General features: G+C 42.2%; 1 protein-coding gene and 1 long non-coding RNA gene across 4 annotated transcripts in view; both read right to left on the minus strand.

The window, feature by feature from the left end:
• The window catches only part of NLGN1 (neuroligin 1), a 636,903-nt gene that overhangs the window by 151,509 nt on the left and 466,631 nt on the right, over positions 1-18,763 (minus strand). The gene's annotated exons all lie outside the window — the stretch shown is intronic.
• The window catches only part of LOC108792541, a 29,564-nt gene that overhangs the window by 1,752 nt on the left and 9,049 nt on the right, over positions 1-18,763 (minus strand). The window contains exons 2-3 of the long non-coding RNA XR_001941573.1: positions 14,910-14,912; positions 11,692-11,815 (exon numbers count right to left, since the gene is read on the minus strand). This is a non-coding gene — a long non-coding RNA (uncharacterized LOC108792541). The remainder of the gene's footprint in view (positions 1-11,691; positions 11,816-14,909; positions 14,913-18,763) is intronic.

The following is an 18,763-nucleotide window of genomic DNA, read 5'->3' on the forward strand; positions in this document are numbered from 1 at the left end:
ACAGTATATACACTCACTGGCCACTTTATTAAGTACACCTGTTCAATTGCTTGTTAACACAAATATATTTAGCTATGGCCATGACGATCTGCTGAAGTTCAAACCGAGCATTAGAATGTGGAAGAAAGATGATTTAAATGACTTTGAACATGGCATAGTTGTTTGTGCCAGACAGGCTGGTCTGAGTATTTCATAACTGCTGATCGTTTGTGATTTTCAAGCACAACCATCTCTAGGGTTTACAGAGAATGGTCTGAAAAAGAGAAAATATCCAATGAGTGGCAGTTCACTGTTGAAAATGTGTTAATGCCAGAGGTGAGAGAAGAATGCCCAGGCTGGTTCAAGCTGATAGAAAGGCAACAGTAATCTCAGTAGAAGGTTTTAGGGTAAATTTGGGCAATGACTGGGCAAACATTTGATAGATGGTCATTTTTCAGTGATGCTGCAAAATTGGCCTTAGCTATATTTATTAAAAATTATTTAAGGTGCAATGCATGTGTACATATGACTACGAGCATGCTTATAAAATTCTGACACATATCCTTATAGTCAGTTACGAATAGATTGAAGCCTAGAAATACTCCACAATAGTTTTCATTGTATGCATTGAACTCTTGGCAGCTCTTTTCTGCAAGAGATGGGGAACCAGGAGCAATGCATTTTTTGTACTACATTGTATTATGTATTCCATATGTTCTCCCTTTGTGTAAATGCTATACATCATTCATATAGGGGTCCATTCACTAAGCTGCCGTAGGCAGCCGAGTGAACGACCGACCTGAAGCGAAGTGAGCCGAACACTGTTCGGCTATTCACTTCAGGCTGGTACGGCTGATTCCAGCCGTATATCGGCTGAAATCAGCCGTACATTGGGTGGCTTCGCGTGGCTTCGGGTCGGCCAAACATGCTCGGCATGTTCAGCCGACTCAAAGTGCAGAAGGAGTTCGACTCAGCCAATCCAACATCTGAATCGGCCAAGCCGAACCTCCGATAGGCTACTTGCTGCTGTTTGGTCTATTCTTATAGATGCCGGACAGCAGTGAGTAAATAGCCGAATGCCGCTGAGCGACATTCGGATCGGCTGTACTGCTCGGTCCCTCTGTGGTACCGAGCAGAACAGGAAAATAGTTTAAAAAGTAGAATAAAACAATAGAAAACGATTGCGCAGAGCTAGCAGTGACAGCTAGCTCCGCACAACTGTATTCTATTGGAGGGCGGTTCTGCTGCAGTAAAAAAAAAAAAAATTGCCATAGGAATGCATTGCTAGATTCCTATTGGCTATTTCAATTTGCAAGAGCCAATAGCAAACTAGTTATTGCACCCGCCCTCTGCTGCTGTCAATCACTAGAGGGGACCTGATGGAGAAATGCAGGTCCCCTCTGCTGACTTACAGCAGCAGTGGGCGGGTGCAATAGGTACTTTGCTATTGGCTACTGCAAATTGAAATAGCCAATAGGAGTCTAGCAATGCATTCCTATGGTGAACATTTTTTTTTATTCTGATGGCAGCCAATGGCTGAGCAGAGCAGAGCAAAACTTTCCTTTAGAAAGTGTTTCTCTCCCTAGCGGGAGACTCCCGGAGCGCCCGGGAGAGTTGGCCTGTCTGGAGATCAGTTTCCCTGGTTACCTGGCAACCAGGAACGCTGATCTCTCTGCAAGTGGCAGAGAGTAAACGCTGATTTCTCTGTAAGATCAAGGCTGGCTCCGCCCAGCTGTCGCCCCCACCTGCCAGAAGCAGGCTGGCGGCCGGCCAACGGCTTGGCCAGCTTTGACTTTCACCTCGGCTTAGTCGAGCCGAGGCATATGCCCACTTCGGAAGCTGTACGGGCTATAGTAAATAGCCCGTACAGCAGCCCTTCGGTTCTACTGAACCCTTCTACTGAACCGAAGGGGTCCTGGGGCCGAAGCTAGCCGAAGGATCAGCCGAAGCTATGGCTAGATCCTTCAGCAGCTTCACGAATAGATCCCATAGTCTCTACTATAATATTTCCTCTGTCCAGGAAGCATTATATTTAATTATGCAGTAAATGGTTTAAACTGAAAGTATAATGACAGCCAAAATGCAATAGTTTTAGATATATTGGGGAAGGGTTAGATCCTGTCCCCACAATGGAGATTTACCCTCACTTCATGTCCTGTGAACCATTGTCACCAGGAAGTAAGAGTGAATCCAAAATTTTAGGGATGTCACCAGAACAGGAGTAGGACATTTTTCATTGGGAGCCATTTGGCCCTTGGCCCCAAGAATCAGAATCTCCTGTCTGCAAGTCAATTATGAAAAAATGCAAACTCATCTGACAAGCAGGTATGTCAGGATTAGCAAGCCTCAAGGACAAATTTCACATTCTTATTCAATACTCTGAAAAGACTGACAAAGTGGGGCTGATTTACCAAAGAACAATAGACATTCACTTTGCAAGATAATTTGCACATTGCAGGGGAAGTTACACCTTAGCTTTGTGAATGCTGTGATATTTCACTTTGCAAAGAATATCTAAGAATATCCACTCATGTGCAAGGAAAATTAAAAAAACAGTATTTTTGCTTGCACGTGATTGAGTGATGGAAGTCAGCAGAACGTAACTAACTGAGGTCAACACCTCATTCAGTAAGCTAATAAAAACTTCCCCTGCATAGTGCAAATTCACTTGCAAAGTGAACAGTCCAGTAAATCAACCCCTGTGTATGTATAAGAATAAGGATAGTAAGGTGCTTATAATTGTTGTTGAGGCTTTGTGGCCAAGGAAAATCTGTAAGGTTGTAGGTGCTTTTAGCACTTAGGCCTCTTGATAGCAAACCATGGACTGATTTAATAACAACTTTATTCATGGTAGAATAAGCCATTTGCCAAAGAGGACGCCAAAGGTAAAATACATCTCATAAACCATGACATAAACCATGACATACACTGGTTTGAAATATTCATTTTTTTTAAAAACCTCATCGCCAGCACTGGCATCAGTGCATACTGTCTCAGGACTAAAGCTGTGCAATACTGCTTTTCATCATAGTGATATGATAGCTTTTTAAAAACATCTGGTCTCCATGGTTAACATTATAAAAAAGTGAAGATGCTGCTAGTTTTAACTTGTCTTAATAGCTGTTCCAGGCTGTTATCATTGTCCTCATCTTTTTAGTTGCTCACTAATGCACAAAATTATTCAGCCAGTATAGGTGGAACTCCTGACCAGCATACCAGTTATATGTCAGACTCTTAGTAGTGAAGAAGGCAGAAAAGTAATATAAGTGGAACATTTTGAATTAAACTATACTATTTTTGTTAACTGAGAAGACTCTCAATTCTTTTCACGTATGGTGTAGACAAGATGTTGTGATCTATTTACATAGCCAGGTATCATTTAACTATACATTTTACTGGTACTGGTATCAATGGTTAGTTAGCATAATACAACAAACTATTAAAGATGCGACCCTGGGAACTTGCAGCTTCTAAAACAAGCCAGCAAATAACATATCTCTATGGATAGTTCCACTTTAATGCACCTATTCTAATAACTATGGACAAAACATATTCTTCATTGGATAGTCTTAGGGCTTGTTCACACCACGTTCAATGAGCTACATTTTTCTGCATACCACTGCACATTGTTTTCTATGTGTCTTGTTCACACAATACACATTTGCGATTGCGTGCAGAAAAATGCAGCTCAATGTTTATGATGTAAATAAGACTTTAATTCATTGACAGCGGTCATGTCTGCTTTAAAGTCGGCATGTTTTCATGTACTGGCATTTCAAGATGAACTTCAGTGTAAAACTTTAGCTTCATAGGAAGTTATAGAAGACAACATTAAGTGGGTCATATAATTTCAAAATTACATAAATAGAACAAATGTGTAAATGTATTTTTAAAAAAGACTGTTTTTTAAGTATAGGACTCATGAGATTACATGGAAATGGATGAAGAAATGTTTAATTTCACTAACTAGGACAGGGATACATTAAAAGTACTGATATTAGTTGCTTGACATGTACTTTATTCAGTCCATGGGTAATCAAATAATTTATGAGTGGCCAGATTATTATGACCACCTGACGTTTGCAGGCAAATTAGCTATAATTTTGCGCTGAAGTTGCTAGAGGGCCAGACCATTATAAATAGGGAAGCAGGTTGTTTACCACGACAGTAGAAGTGATTTTTTTTCTGAAGATATGGGTAAACAACGCGATTTAACAGCCTTTGAACGTGGGATGATTGTTGGCGTTTGGAGCCACGGAGCGAATATCAGCAAAACAGCAGAATTTGTTAAATGGTCAAGAGCAGCCGTTGTTAAAGTGTCTAAAGACTGTAGTGTCAGCCGAAAATCTGGGTCTGAACGTGCGAATTGTGGCCGTCAGCGACTAGTCAATGTTAGGGCAGAACGAAGAGTGGCAAGACTGGTACAAGACAACAGAAGGGCAACAGTGCATCAAATTACTGCAGATCTTAATCAGGGATCCTCTCAAATGATCTCTGAACGCACTGTTCGCCGTACACTGCATCGTATGGGATATGGAAGCCGAAAGCCTGTTCGAACACCTTTGCTGTCTGCAAGATAAACAAGATAAAACGTCTCCAATTCGCACAGGAACACAAGGATTGGACAGTCAAGCATTGGAAAAAAGTCAAGTGGTCCGATGAATCACGTTTCCAGTTGCATCATGCAGATGGCAGAGTGAGAATTTGGCGGGAACAGCATGAAAGCATGCACCCCACATGCATTAGTACAACCCTTCAAGCTGTTGGGGGCAGTGTTATGGTTTGGGGCATGTTTTCCTGGCATGATTTGGGCCCTTTAATTCGCGTGGAACAACGTCTGAATAGCACAACATACCAAAGTATTGCTGCTGATCAAGTTCATGCCATCAAGTTGATGGCGTATCCCAATGGAGATGGCTTCTTCCAACAACACAATACACCATGCCATGGTGCTCGTATTGTGCAGGTTGTGGTTTCAAGAACATGAGGGAGACTTTACCTTGCTTAGGTGACCCTCACAATCACCAGATCTCAATCCAATTGAGGATTTGTGGGATGAAGTTGAAAGAGTCATCAGGCAGCTGGTTCCACAACCATCAATTCTCACAGAACTGGACAGTGTTATTCATCAGGCATCGTGTCAGATTCCTTGCATCACCTTTCAACATCTCGTGGAGTCAATGCCAAGAAGAATCGCTGCATTATTGAAGGCAAAAGGTGGCCCAACGACGTACTGATGGGGTGGTCATAATAATCTGGCCACTGAGTGTATATTATTACTTGATCGAGCCTACTGCTTCCTAGTCACCTCCTCTGCTATTTCCCAAGATGTTTATGTTTATTAGTACTAATAAAAATATTTTTCTATCTAGTTCAAACAAGCTTGGGTCTTACAACCATAGGTTTTAAAACATGCTGTGGGCTACTATCAGAGATGAGCAAATAATGCAAGAAAGACTCCACTGATAATTTAATGGAGTGGGCCCCATTATTTGCTTCCTGAATTGCTAAATGGTCCTTTATATAGCAACTATTGAGGGAGTATAATACTTCCATATTTGCTAACTTACATCAGTAGAAGGCCTCAAGCCCATAATTGTGTGTGGCTTTAAAAGTATGAGAATGCAAAGCTTTTTCCGGGTAAACAGTCAACATATTTGTATCTAATTGAGTTCAGTTTTAAACAGAGATGATTATCACATTCCCTGATTTACAGTTCTCCAATAGAGGGAGGGGTTACAAATCTGCATACAAAGTACAAAGACCAAAAATTTGGATAATTTAGAAAGTAACAATGAAAGAACATTAAAAAAATGTTACAATATGTAGAAATTAAAAAAATAAAAACAAACTTTAAGATAACATAAAGATAAACAAGTGACACACATTTTTATATTTAGAACTTAGCTAGGGCTGCAACCAACTAATTCATTAATCAATAATAATCGATTATGAGAATAGTTGTCAACTATTCTCATTATTGATTAGTTGGTTGGATCCCCTAGTTCTCTACTCCATGCTGGCACGAGGGCACAGCAAGCAGAGGGTGAGTGCAATAGCCACTGGTGCTATTTCACCAGCCCACTACCTGCTGTATTTACATTCAGCTGCCACCAGCAGCTGTCATTCCCTGGCTGAAGCTAATTAAGAGCCATGTGTTTACAATACATTTATTAAATACATTTATTGACATTTTCAATTTCGTTCTGACAAATTCTGCTGCGGGAGGTGCGTTGTAGTGCCTATTCATTTCAATGGCACCCCAAAAGCATCTCCCACCAACAATGTGATTGCCGGGACTGGAACACACGGTACCACAGTGCTGTCCGTTCCAGTGCAGTGCGATTGCAAAAAAATTGTGCATGCAGTTTTATTCTGAAGTAAACTTTATGTTTGTAACACTGCATTTGTGTATTTTATTTTAACTTAAGGATGGTATTTATTCAATTTTTTTATCCGATTAATCACTTAATCAGAAAAATTATCGACCAACTAATCGATTATGAAGATAATCATTAGTTGCAACCCTAAACTTTAGCATTGTTTTGTACAGAAAAAGCAAAGAAGAAAAAAATTATAGGAAGTTAAGCTCCACTTGTTCCTTTTAAATTATTTCCATTGTCTTCATAAATTAATTTTTTACAGCTCTTATACAAAGAAACCACTCGTGTGCATAACAATGAAGCAGCTTAGCTGTCAGTCATGAAAGCCTTATAGGTGCCCAACATAAATGAGGCACCTGATATGTGCTGTTGACTTCAGAGAAACAAAAAGGCCCATCAATTTCATATGACTCTAGTAAGCAGGATTTGAAATTAAATCTTAATTTCTTTTATGTTTGCTATGTGTTGTGAAAATGACCTGCCATTCAATTTTCGTTGGTTAATCTGTGAATTAAAGGTGACAGTGAATTTAATTTGGGAAATAACGTGATGGATAGTCTTATAATTCTAGTCTACTTTATTTATATTGCAGAATTTGCATTGAAAATGTATTTTGGGACCATATTTTAATTTTTTAACTACTAATACTTTAGCTCTCACACCTATATTCCCCTATCAACCAGAGACATTTTTACATTTCAGCTATGGGCCTTTGTTATTACTTAAGATACAAAACGTATATAATTTTCTAGAACTTTTGTGGCACAAAATATAAACCAGCTGAAAGCATGAGAATGGAAAAAAGTTTAAATATTAACCATTTCACGCCCAGAGCTGTTTTTTTTTTTGCACACATATTAAAATGCACAGTTTAGGTCTGAAAATTGTTTAAACCTCCAAAATTATATATCTGAAGGCAGAGACCCTGGAGAATAAAATAATGGCAATTGCAATTTTGTATGTCACATGATATTAGCAAAACTGTTTATCAAACCTAAGGTTTTCGTAAATAACATATTGAAATTCATTTCAATGCACACAATCACAATATAATCTTGGGGCAAATATAAAATATGGTGCCTGTATGTGGGAGCTTTAAAAACACATTTGTGCTATTTTTATTGATTTTATTACACTTCTTTTTACTTAACTTTATTGCTAGTTGCTGTGCTGTTCGTAAACACTGTTCTGTTCGTAAACACTGTTCTGTTCAAACACTGTTCAGTTTGTAAATGAGAAAAACCTACAGCATGATAATATCTATGTTGTAAAGAAAGGAATCCAGATACACCAGATAGACAGTTTGGCTCAGCACCCTGCTGTGGACTCCTTTCTGTGCTGCATAGATATTATAGTGCTGTAAATTTTTCTCATTTGCAAATTGATTTGATGGAGATTATTTGAATGCACTAAAGTATATGCTTACTTTTCTCACAAATACCATAGGCAATCTCCATTCTTCCTGAAAAAGCACCAACGAAACACATAGAACACTGGGTCCACTTAATTTGCCTACAATTTATGAACGTGACTGTTATTGATTGACATGTATGAATATTTTATGAACATGTTTTAGGTGGCCCAGAGAGGTATTTGGCTATGCACATAGCAGTTGGTTATGAGAAAATGGCTGTTTTTTTAATGATTGGTTTTATACAGCATCCTAATAAAATAAGACTTTTTAGAGAAAATATATCTTTATTGTGGTTGTGGCACCTAAAAAGCCCCATTACTAAGTAGGTGGTTTGTTTGGTTGTGATTCTCTGGGTGTGGTGTCACTTCAATCCGGTGGGGTCAATATACAGTTGGCTCACATATTTTCTTTCAAAAAAGGTGATGTAACACAGGAGACCAGTTGTTCATACTCTTAGTGCTAAGGGGTAAATAGATATTAACATCTGAAAAATGACAGGGCTACACTTTACACATTGACAATCTTCTTCCTGCTGGCATATCACAACCAACAGGATCACAATAATAACCTCTCACCTCTCATCAGCAAGGGAGGAGCAAGAGTTGGACAACTCATTAGTTTGACCAGTGATGGAGCATCCTTCAATGATGTTACTTGTAATCACTTATATTGTGTGTCATTAGTGAAAAACTATGGGGTCTATTCACTAAGCTGCCAAAGAATCTAGCCGTAGCTTCGGCTGATCCTTCGGCTAGCTTCGGCCCCAGGACCCCTTCGGGTCAGTAGTCAGTAGAACTGAAGGGCAGCTGTACGGGCTATTCACTATAGCCCGTACAGCACCTGAAGTTGGCTGGGCGGCTGAGTCAAGCCGAAGGCATATGCCCCTGAGCCGAGGTGAAAGCCGAAGCTGGCCAAGCAGCCGGCCGACAGCCTGCTTCTGACAGCTGGGCGGAGCCAGCTGTCATCTCACGGCTGGCTTGATCGAGCAGAGTAAACCTTTCCCTGCTCTGTTTTTTTTTTCTTCTGACATCAGAGCCGTTGGCTGCCGTCAGAATTAAAAAAATCACCATAGGAATGCATAGCTAGATTCCTATTGGATATTTCACTTAGCAATAGCAAACTAGCCAACTCACCCGCCCACTGCTGCTGTCAATCAGCAGAGGGGACCTGAAGTTCTCCACCACCCCGAAGCCACGCGAAGCAAGCTGATGTATGGCTGACTTCAGCCAATATACGGCTGAAATCAGCCGTACAAGCCTGAAGTGAATAGCCGAACAGCGTTCGGCTCACTTCACTTCAGGTTGTTTATTCAGTCGGCTGCCTACGGCAGCTTAGTGATTAGACCCCATAATATTGCTACAGGAAAGAGTACAATGTATTGTCTGTCTTTCTATTCATAGTGGAAATTCATTTTTGCGGCAGAAGATTTTAAGAATTGTAGAAAATATTAACTTTATTATTATTAAAACTTTATTTTTAACCCCTTGCCGTCTGAACATTGTAAAATTATGGGCGGACGGCGGATGCTTCCTGGCGGGTGGACGTACATTTACTAGATTTACTTCCTGGGTGTGTGCGCCCCCTAGCACGGTAATACAAGCGATCGGCTGCCAGGAGACCTCGGGGCCAACCCGCATTGCACGGTAATACAAGTGTTCTATTCAATATCTGAACAATAAAAATTTTTGCTTAGAGTTAGGGCCCATTCACACACAGTGTTGCGTTAATCACACAATACCGTGTGATTACTGCACGCTTTTGCACAACACACATGGTGTGCATTACCATGTGCTAAATGCATTGCATTGCCATTCATTTGAATGGCACCCCAACACACCTCCTGGGCCGCTGTGCATTGCAACAATTCATACATTTAGAGGTGTCCTCAGAAAATGCAAATACATCAACTAAAGTGTTGCATCTCTGTTTTGTTTTGCATTTTCATAATTTTTTATAGAGACATTTGTGGCTGACAGCCTCAGAATGCTGCGGCATTTCTGTGAATATGTGAAATAAGGTGCTTCTCAATTGCTTGCATTTGTACTGCCCAGTTCATTTATACTATATATCAACCTAACTTAAAAAGGGAATGTTCCTATTTGCCTCCACTAACCCATTTACAGGGGGTAATTTTATGGTAAGATTCTACCACTTTATTGTACATTTTATTGCAAAGCATAGATCAATCTCTGTTATCTCACTCTAAAAAGGACTGGAAAGTTTCTTTTAAAGTAAGTGACAAGGAGCTAAATGTTAGATACCAGATCCACTACAATAACACAAAGAGACCCAAAGTGATAAGAGACAAAACATGTAAAAATAATTGGTATAGAGGGTGCATGCACCATTCATCAATATGCATGCTCTTAATAACCTGCACTTTGTCTAAAAGGTAAAGTGTACCTGTGCCCATTTGTCTGTGTAAGTGCCAAAAGAATATTAGTGCAGACAACCACAACCTCATGATTGGCCTGTAAAGCTACCGATTATATTGGCAAGTCATGAGGCAAGAGGGTAGAACAGGACAGGGCCAAATGCAGACTTTTCTAGTGAAAGACTGTATTTGCCAGTTATAGCTCCACAGATCTGGGGGCTCCAGAGGTGCCCTAGAAGGTACAGAAGAAAATGTTCAGGCATTGTTGAGTGCAATTACTAACCTCTTTATGCTAATTTACATGTGGTTGATCTAAGAGTTCATAATAAAATATATAAATAATTATTTATAAGAAAGCACTTAGAAGCATAACAAAACATCCAAAAGACTTAATCAGAGATAGTAATAAAACTTTTTTACCATTATTGAGCAGGTTAAAAAAATAGGGATAATTTGTTTTGAGACTGAGTTGTTAAAGCACGCTTAAAGTTCATACTTAATACACTGCTATGTTGCTCCAATACAACAATCCTTAAAATAAGAAATCATGTGATAAAAAAACAAAATTATGTAATTATTAAGACTGAATAATTGGAACACGTTTAAACCGAAAAGATACATATTGTCAGAGACCTGCTGCTTCTGCGCATGCGCCAAGCCGGGGTTCCCGTAATGGGCCTGTGTGTATGCGCGCGCCAAGGACTGTCCGCGGAAGAACGCTCCCCAAAAGACTCACAGGAAGTGATGCTATCCAAAAGGCTCACAGGAAGTGACACTCTCCAAAAGACTCACAGGAAGTGATGCATGTTTAAAAAAAAAATCAAGGACTGTTTGCAAAAACCATTATAATAACCCATTTAAGACAAGATAATTATAGCTATATCTAAGAAACAAACTATTATAAGCAGGAGTAGTCACTACTGAGTCTAGGAATGTATTTAGTTAAAAGGCAGCAAGTTAAATAAATCTAGGTAGTGCATACCACTTTTGCCCTGCAGCACCATTGCTTCAGTTTGAATCCCAGCCAGGACACTATGAGGGTTATTCACTCAGCTGTCTGCCTGAGGCAGCTGAGTGAATAACCGAGTCGAGGTGAACTGAGCCGAATGACGTTTGGCTATTCACTTTGGCTCAGTACAGCCGATTTCAGCAGTACATCGGCTAAAATCAGCCATACATTGGCTGCCTTTGGTCAGCCGAACATGCTCTGCTCTGTCCAGTTGTTGTTATTTAATGACAGCTCAGTGTCCTTGAGGACAATGGGCTCTCATTGAAGGACAACTAGTGGGAGCCAACCATGACATCATGGCTGGCTCCGCCCAACTGTTGTCAATTGTGGGGAGAATGGTCAGCTTTGGCCGACCTTTCTCCCTGCTTCCGCTGTCACTACGGTTTAGCCGAGCCGAAGCAAATGCGTTTGGCTGGGCTGAGCCACTCGGCTGCCTGCGGCTTCTGTGCGGGCTATTGTGAATAGCCCATACAGCAGCCCTTCAGTTTGACTGAGCTATGGCTAGATCCTTCAGCAGGTAAGTGAATAACACTCTATATTCATGGAGTTTTCATGTTCTCTCTGTGCTTGAATGGGATTCCTCCAGGTACTACAGCTTACTTCCACACCCCAAAAAGACATGCTGGTAGGCTAATTGGCTCCTGTCTAAATTGGTCCTGGTATGTGTGTGTCTATGTATGTGTCAGGGACCCAGGGGGGCCATTCCTTGTCAGTTTCGCAGGCGCGGGCATCGGGCACGGGTAGCTCCTCCTCCTCCCCCTGGCAGGGCATCTGACACTGGTGTGGCCATTGCGCAGGTCGCGTGCCGGGTGCGCGGTACGCAAGCCGCGCGCATGCGCGGACGAGCGAGCACAGTGCACGCGCACGCCATTCCGTGCCACAGGTGCTACTCATGCTGGGGGAGGACTTCAGCCTTCACCACTTGCCCTCAGCCTTGTGACTGGACTCTGACAGGGGAAGCTTCCTGGTTGCCTTGACAGCCAGGGGGCGGTACTGGGTTCCCTGATTATTTAAAGCTGGTCAGAGACTTGACTCATTGCTGAGTTATTCTACCTCATGGTGAACACCCAGCTCCCTCCTGTGAACCCGTTGTTTGATTTGACTTCCCGGCTACCGACCCTTTTGCTTGACCCTTCGACTACGATTTCTGCTGCCCGCCACGACCCGGAACTGGACCTGACTCCCCGATTGGACTATCCTTTTGTACTGCGATTTTTGGACTTTGTTTGTCCCTGCCAAGGGGTTCCACACCTGGCCCGTTACTCCAGCCCTGACAGTATGTGCAACAGGGACCTTAGACTGTAACCTCCTTGAGGGCAGGTATGTGGATATACAGTATTTAAAGCACTGCATACATTGATGGTGCTATATAAATGACATAATAGATAAACAATAAAAAACAAAATAGCACATTATGTACACCACAAAATATATGAACATAAATCAGAGGTACTGTATATATGCTTAAAACTGTGCAGTCCATTTACCAGAACATTGCATGATTTAACTGTGATTGCATGCATTCTTTCCAAGCAGTCACCAGAGAATTCTGTGCAATAGTGTAATAGCTCCTGCCATAGCATTTTGTGTAGAGGGAAGGGAAAAAAGTATTTTATTTCTGATACTTGTGTGACAGGTATATGTGATAGAAAAATACACAGCAATGCAGATTGTAGAACATTTTTCCTTTACAGTTCCCCTTTAATATAGATGTGGCGTAATATAAAAAGTTATCATTAGAATTTAATGTAATTGTATGTATATATGTTGACAGTGTTGTATTTATGTCATATTGTAAGCTATACTCTACATATGAGCTCAGAAAGCTACTTTGCACTGTGATCTTTAAATGACCTCAATTACATCATATAAGTACAGCAATTCAGTATTACTGAACCTGCTTAATACTTCAGTTTTTCATAAAACATCTCCACTTGTCTTGGCTGCATAATGTGAAGTAAAATAGTGGCACAAACTGATTTCTGAAATACAATTGCTTCAACCTATATTCTTATTACATTACCTTAACCCACATTTCATTTATACTGAAGCACTGCTCAATGAATATTTATGAGCTAACTCAGTAATGCCATCCAATGAGAAAACTCTTCATGGCAGGGTAGAGATTTACATTCAACACATTACAGAGATGTTAGTCATATGAAGAAAAAAAATGTCAGTCAAGTAATATTAAGGCTAAAAATAATACTGTCTACATTAATAAACCAACCCTATTAATTGAGAATTTTGCAAGATGGTATTTAGGCTTTGCAAAAAGGGTATTTATTTAATGTATTGTATGTATTTATTACATTTACAAACAGGGGTAGGTAGCCTTTAAAAGTGAATTTCAGGCAGATTATCAGTTTATTCTAGCTATATACAGTGTTTTACATTTTGCAGTGTTACAATCCAGAATTAATATGAACTGTGTGTTTTTATTGACTGAAAATAATCCCTATAGTTTATGTAAAAAGACAAGAAAAACTAAAACTTTTTCCAAAATATTTACAAATGAAAGCATAGCTCATATAAGTATTCATGGTGTTCCATAATTAGTTGAATAGAGTCCAGTTATGGGAAAATGTCACATATTCTATAAAAAATATAGTTACAAAAAATATCCCATAATTTGAACATCCCTCAGAGGATTATTACATTATATTAATACAAATAAGAATAATTTGGGCGTGTCCTAACCATGGCGGCGTGAGGTGCTCGTTCAGAGAGCTTCGCGGCTTCAGCGTATCATCGGCACACTTACCTTTATCTAACTCCCGCTGACACCCCGGGTTTCAACATGTCTAAACGCCGGAAAGGACGGGGGATCTAAAACTCAGGTCTCGGATGCCTCCATGCAGCAGTTTTTCTCTCCGAGAAATGCGGGCCCGGTGGAGCGTGGCAGATCCAAGATGGCCTCATCCACGAGGGCTCCATCCCACAACACACGCCGACGGGGCTCCCCATCTCCGGATACCTCCCGGGCTGGATCCGCTTCCCCTGAGCTCCCCCCGGTCTGGACCCCCACGACGACGGCGAAGAGGTGACGGATGACCTGCCCAATGACATGCCGGACGGGTTCCGGGCCTTGCTACATTACCTCCCCACCAGGCAGGACTTTGAGTCCATGGTGTCCAGGGTTGAGGCTGCCTTGCGAAAGGACCTACGAGAAGTGAAGCGGGAGGTGAGAGGACTGGCCGCGACAGTGGCGGAGGTCTCTGCATCCTGCTCCACGATGGACTCGAGGATTACGGCACTTGAATCGGCGGCCCAAAGGCCAGATCCCCACCTTACTGACCTGCAACTCCATATGGAGGACATGGAGGATAGGGGGCGACACAACAACCTGCGCCTTCGTGGCATTCCAGAGGCCACTGGAGCCCCAGACCTGCGCCCGACCGTACAAGCAATCTTTGCATCCCTACTCGACAATGTGGACCCTGGTACCATCATCCTAGATCGGGTACATAGAGCCGCTGGGCCTAGACTGACCAACTCTACCAACCCGCGCGATGTGATCTGTCGGGTCCATTATTTCACCACGAAAGAGGAGATCCTCAGAGCAGCTTGGCGACATAGACCCGTGGAGTTCGATGGAGTGCAGATTCAAATCCTCCCGAATCTGTCTCGCAACACCCTCAGCGTCGAGCAATCCTTCGCCCGGTCCTAGATCTAATACGCAGCACGGGGGCGACATACCGATGGGGTTTCCCGTTTCATCTAATCGTCAAGAAGGGTGAGTCCATTTACGTGCTCCGCTCCCCGAAAGATATCCCGGGCCTAGGCGGCTTCCTGCATGTGGATGTCCCACCTCCTGACGACTGGCTGGCTTACATCATGGAGGGGCCTCGGAGACCACCTACAACCCAGCACGGGGCCCGCTCCAGATCTGGCTCCTCACGCCCGGACCGCCGACGCATGGGGAGTAGTGGAGATCCCAGGACATCGGTGGAGGCCTAACCTACTATGGATGCCCTGACCTACTGGACGTTCCGGTATTGGCCTTATTGTTCATTCATTTATTTTTCTCTTGTTTTTTTTTATGGGCCTTGTACTGATGGGTCTGAACCTCCGCGCTCCCCTCGGTCCTCTCCCACTTCAGGGGCTAGTATATCGACGAGACCACTGGGGATCACATACCCTCCTGGTACCGCGTTACCGAGGTCTATCATCTCTCTACCCAGACGTTGACTCAGGGATCTACTCCGGATTCACTCCACTGTAAGGTGATGGGGCATTCTGATCCCAGGGGGGGGGTGGATTTCCCTTACGGGTCTGCTACAATCGAGGCCCTGGAAGATCCTCATCAGTATGGACCTGTACCACCAGAGCTGGAGACGTTCCCTTTTCCTGACATTTCTCAAGCTGTGATGGATAGGAGGAGGGCAGACTACTTATGCTCAAACTGAAAATCGAATCTCAGATGGTTACCCTAGTGAACGTGTACCTCCCTAATATAGGACAGATCTCTTTCCTGGAAAGAGTGTTGACGTTGGTGGATGACTTCAAGGAGGGGGTGTTGATCATAGGTTGGGATCTTAATCTCCTGCTAAACCCACTGATGGATTCCTCCAGATCGGCCTCCCACCTCTCCAGAGCGGCATTGCACCGCCTCAAAAAGTGCCTTCATCTTCATCAGCTCGCTGACGTGTGGCGAGTTCACCATCCGCCAGACAGAGACTACTCCTTTTTTTCTACAGCCAGACAAACGTACGCAGCTCCGGTGAGACTGCAAGAGTACAGTTACACAACACACACCGCAGTAAGGGAGCCTGGGATCGGAATATAAAGTAGATCCACTCAGGATGGACCTGAACAGCTCCTCTCACTCTTACGGTGAGCCACTAGATAACTGGGCAATTGAGTTGCACTCGAGAAAGGCCCCCTAGGCAGTGGAGTCCGGATGGTCCACAGGCTGAGGTGTGGTCGACGGGGCTAAACATCCTAATTGGCCTTAGGGTTGTGACGAGTACATTTGCAGTTATAATTATAATATTGTTTGAAGACGTCTATCAGTTGTACGCAATCAGTGGCTGCGTCCACTGCTTTGGTATTGGAAATTTTGTCCCTTACTTACTTTCTGTTGCATGTATTCTTGAAAACCTGTTCAATAAAAGAATTTATAAAAAAAAAAATAATAATTTGGAGTAAGGGCATTAGGCAGAGCTCCAACCAAGTCAGTGATGGCGAAAGTGAAGGAGTTGCAGACAATCACAGTTTAGATGGGGCAAAGCCTGCAAGGGACAACTACTGTACAATATGTTGCTCCTCAAAAGCTGGTCTTTATGGAAGAGTGAGTGGCAGCACATCATTCCTACAGTGAAGTACAGATGTGGTAATATTGTTTTGTGGGGGTCTTTTTCCATGTGCACCGACTGGGAAGCTAATCAAGACTGATGGCAATATTAATAAAGCCAAATCCAGGGCAGCTAGGGTGGACCCAGCTAGGGTGGACTTGTTTAACATGAAACACTTGATGAATGTTTTATAATTGACCAGTCAAAGCTAACCTCAGTTTAACTGACAATCTGCAACAAAACTTTACAACGTTAAACAACTATATTTTCTCCAAAAATGTTACAGCTGTATTTACAACCATTTTGTTTTCTACTCAGTGTTGACCTAGAGTGGAGAATATACAGTATACACAGCCAATATTTTTTTTAGATTAATCAAGCTATGTGTACGATAAAAATATACATACGGTAAGTGACCTAGCTTTGGTGTCTGGCATGCCTGTCATGATAACAAAGCTTACTGAACAGAATTACACATTTTTCTGCATGTGAGACAGTACACATATATGGGATTCAGCGCTTTATGTAGTTGATTGCCTATAGTTGAATGAATATTCTAGATCATCATATTATTAGTGCTAGCCATTCTGAATAGGCTGTAAAGATAATATACAAGCAAATGTTAATATATAAACAAGTTAACCACTATTTGCTTGCTAAAACTGCATTCAACAATGCCCCAACATTTTACATTGAAGGTGTTTTATTATACCCATTATTTCATACTGCATATCACTGCAAATTTAATGAGTAAAGTATCTTATATAATGTATGTATGTTTGACTATTATTATCAACGATTAGCAGTAGTAATATAAGAACAGTGCACCTTAACCAACATATTTTTCAACTATGTTACATGACTTCTGAAAGAGTTGTATAAGGTAAATTAAAGTTCTAAACTTCAGTCAATTGAGTAACACAATCACAACCTCTACACTGCCTGCATATTACCTGTACTCTTACAAATAATAACATGCTACATTTATCTACTATAGTTGTGCTGTGTTGGCATTGTATGTTCCGAGGGTCAATTTAAAAGTCTGTACATTTTTCAACTTAAGGCATTGGGGTTGATTTACTAAAGGAGCAGAACATTTCAATCAACCAATCAAACAAAAACACATGTTTGGCCGACCTGAAGTGTGGAAGGAGTTCGACTCAGCCGATCCATCATCTGGATCGGCTATGCCGAACCTATGGCAAGCTACTCGCTGCTGTTCGGTCTACTCTTATAGATGCCGAACAGCAGTGAGTGAATAGCAGATTGCCGCTGAGCGGCATTCGGCTCGGCTGTTCTGCTCGGTCCCTCTGTGGGACCGAGCAGAACAGAAAAATAGTTAAAAAAGTAGAAAAAAAATAGAAAACGATTGTGCGAAGCTAGCAGTGAAAGCTTGCTCCACCCAACTGTTTTCTATTTGCTGGCAGTTCTGCTGCCGTCAAAAAAAAAAAGAAGAAAAAAAGAACATTTTTGCCATAGGAATGCATTGCTAGATTCCTATTGGCTATTTCAATTTGCAATAGCCAATAGCAAACTAGCTATTGTACCCGCCCTCTGCTGCTGTCAATCACTGATGGAGAACTGCAGGTCCCCTCTGCTGATTGACAGCAGCAGTGGGTGGTTACAATAGCTAGTTTGAAATAGCCAATAGGAATCTAGCAATGCATTCCTATGGTGAATTTTTTTTTTATTCTGACGACAGCCAACGGCTACATGTCAGAATAAAAAAAAGAAAAAGCAGTGTTTCTCTCCTGGGCGGCCGGGAGCGGGAGACTCCCGGAGCGCCTGGGAGAGTTGGGCTATCTTGAGATCAGTGTCCCTGGTTAGCTGGTAACCAGGGATGCTGATCTCTCTGCAAGTGGCCGGAGCCAGCCGTAATCACGGCTGGCTCCGCCCAGCTGTCAGAAGCAGGCTGTCGGTCGGCCAATGGCCAGCCGCTCGGCTAGCTGCGGCTTTCACCCTTGCTCAGTCGAGGAGAAGCATATGCCTTTGGCTCGACTGAGCCGCTCGGCCGACTTCGGGAGCTGTACGGGCTATAGTGAATAGCCCGTAAAGCAGGCCTTTGGTTCTACTGAACGGAAGGGGTCCTGGGGCCAAAGCTAGCCGAAGGATCAGCCGAAGCTACAGCTAGATCCTTCGGCTGCTTCGTGAATAGACCCCAGTATTTTTTTATTTATTTGCCGAACTTGCATATATGCCGAACTTGCATAAACATGTGCAAAAAGGAAGCTGTATTTGTCTCAATCAACCAATCACAATCCCAAATGTAGACAGTCAGTCACAGGAAGCCATATACAAGAATACATC

Source organism: Nanorana parkeri, unplaced genomic scaffold (genome assembly GCF_000935625.1).
Source record: "Nanorana parkeri isolate BGI_ZX_2015 unplaced genomic scaffold, ASM93562v1 scaffold656, whole genome shotgun sequence".
In the NCBI taxonomy this organism is placed as follows: domain Eukaryota; kingdom Metazoa; phylum Chordata; class Amphibia; order Anura; family Dicroglossidae; genus Nanorana; species Nanorana parkeri.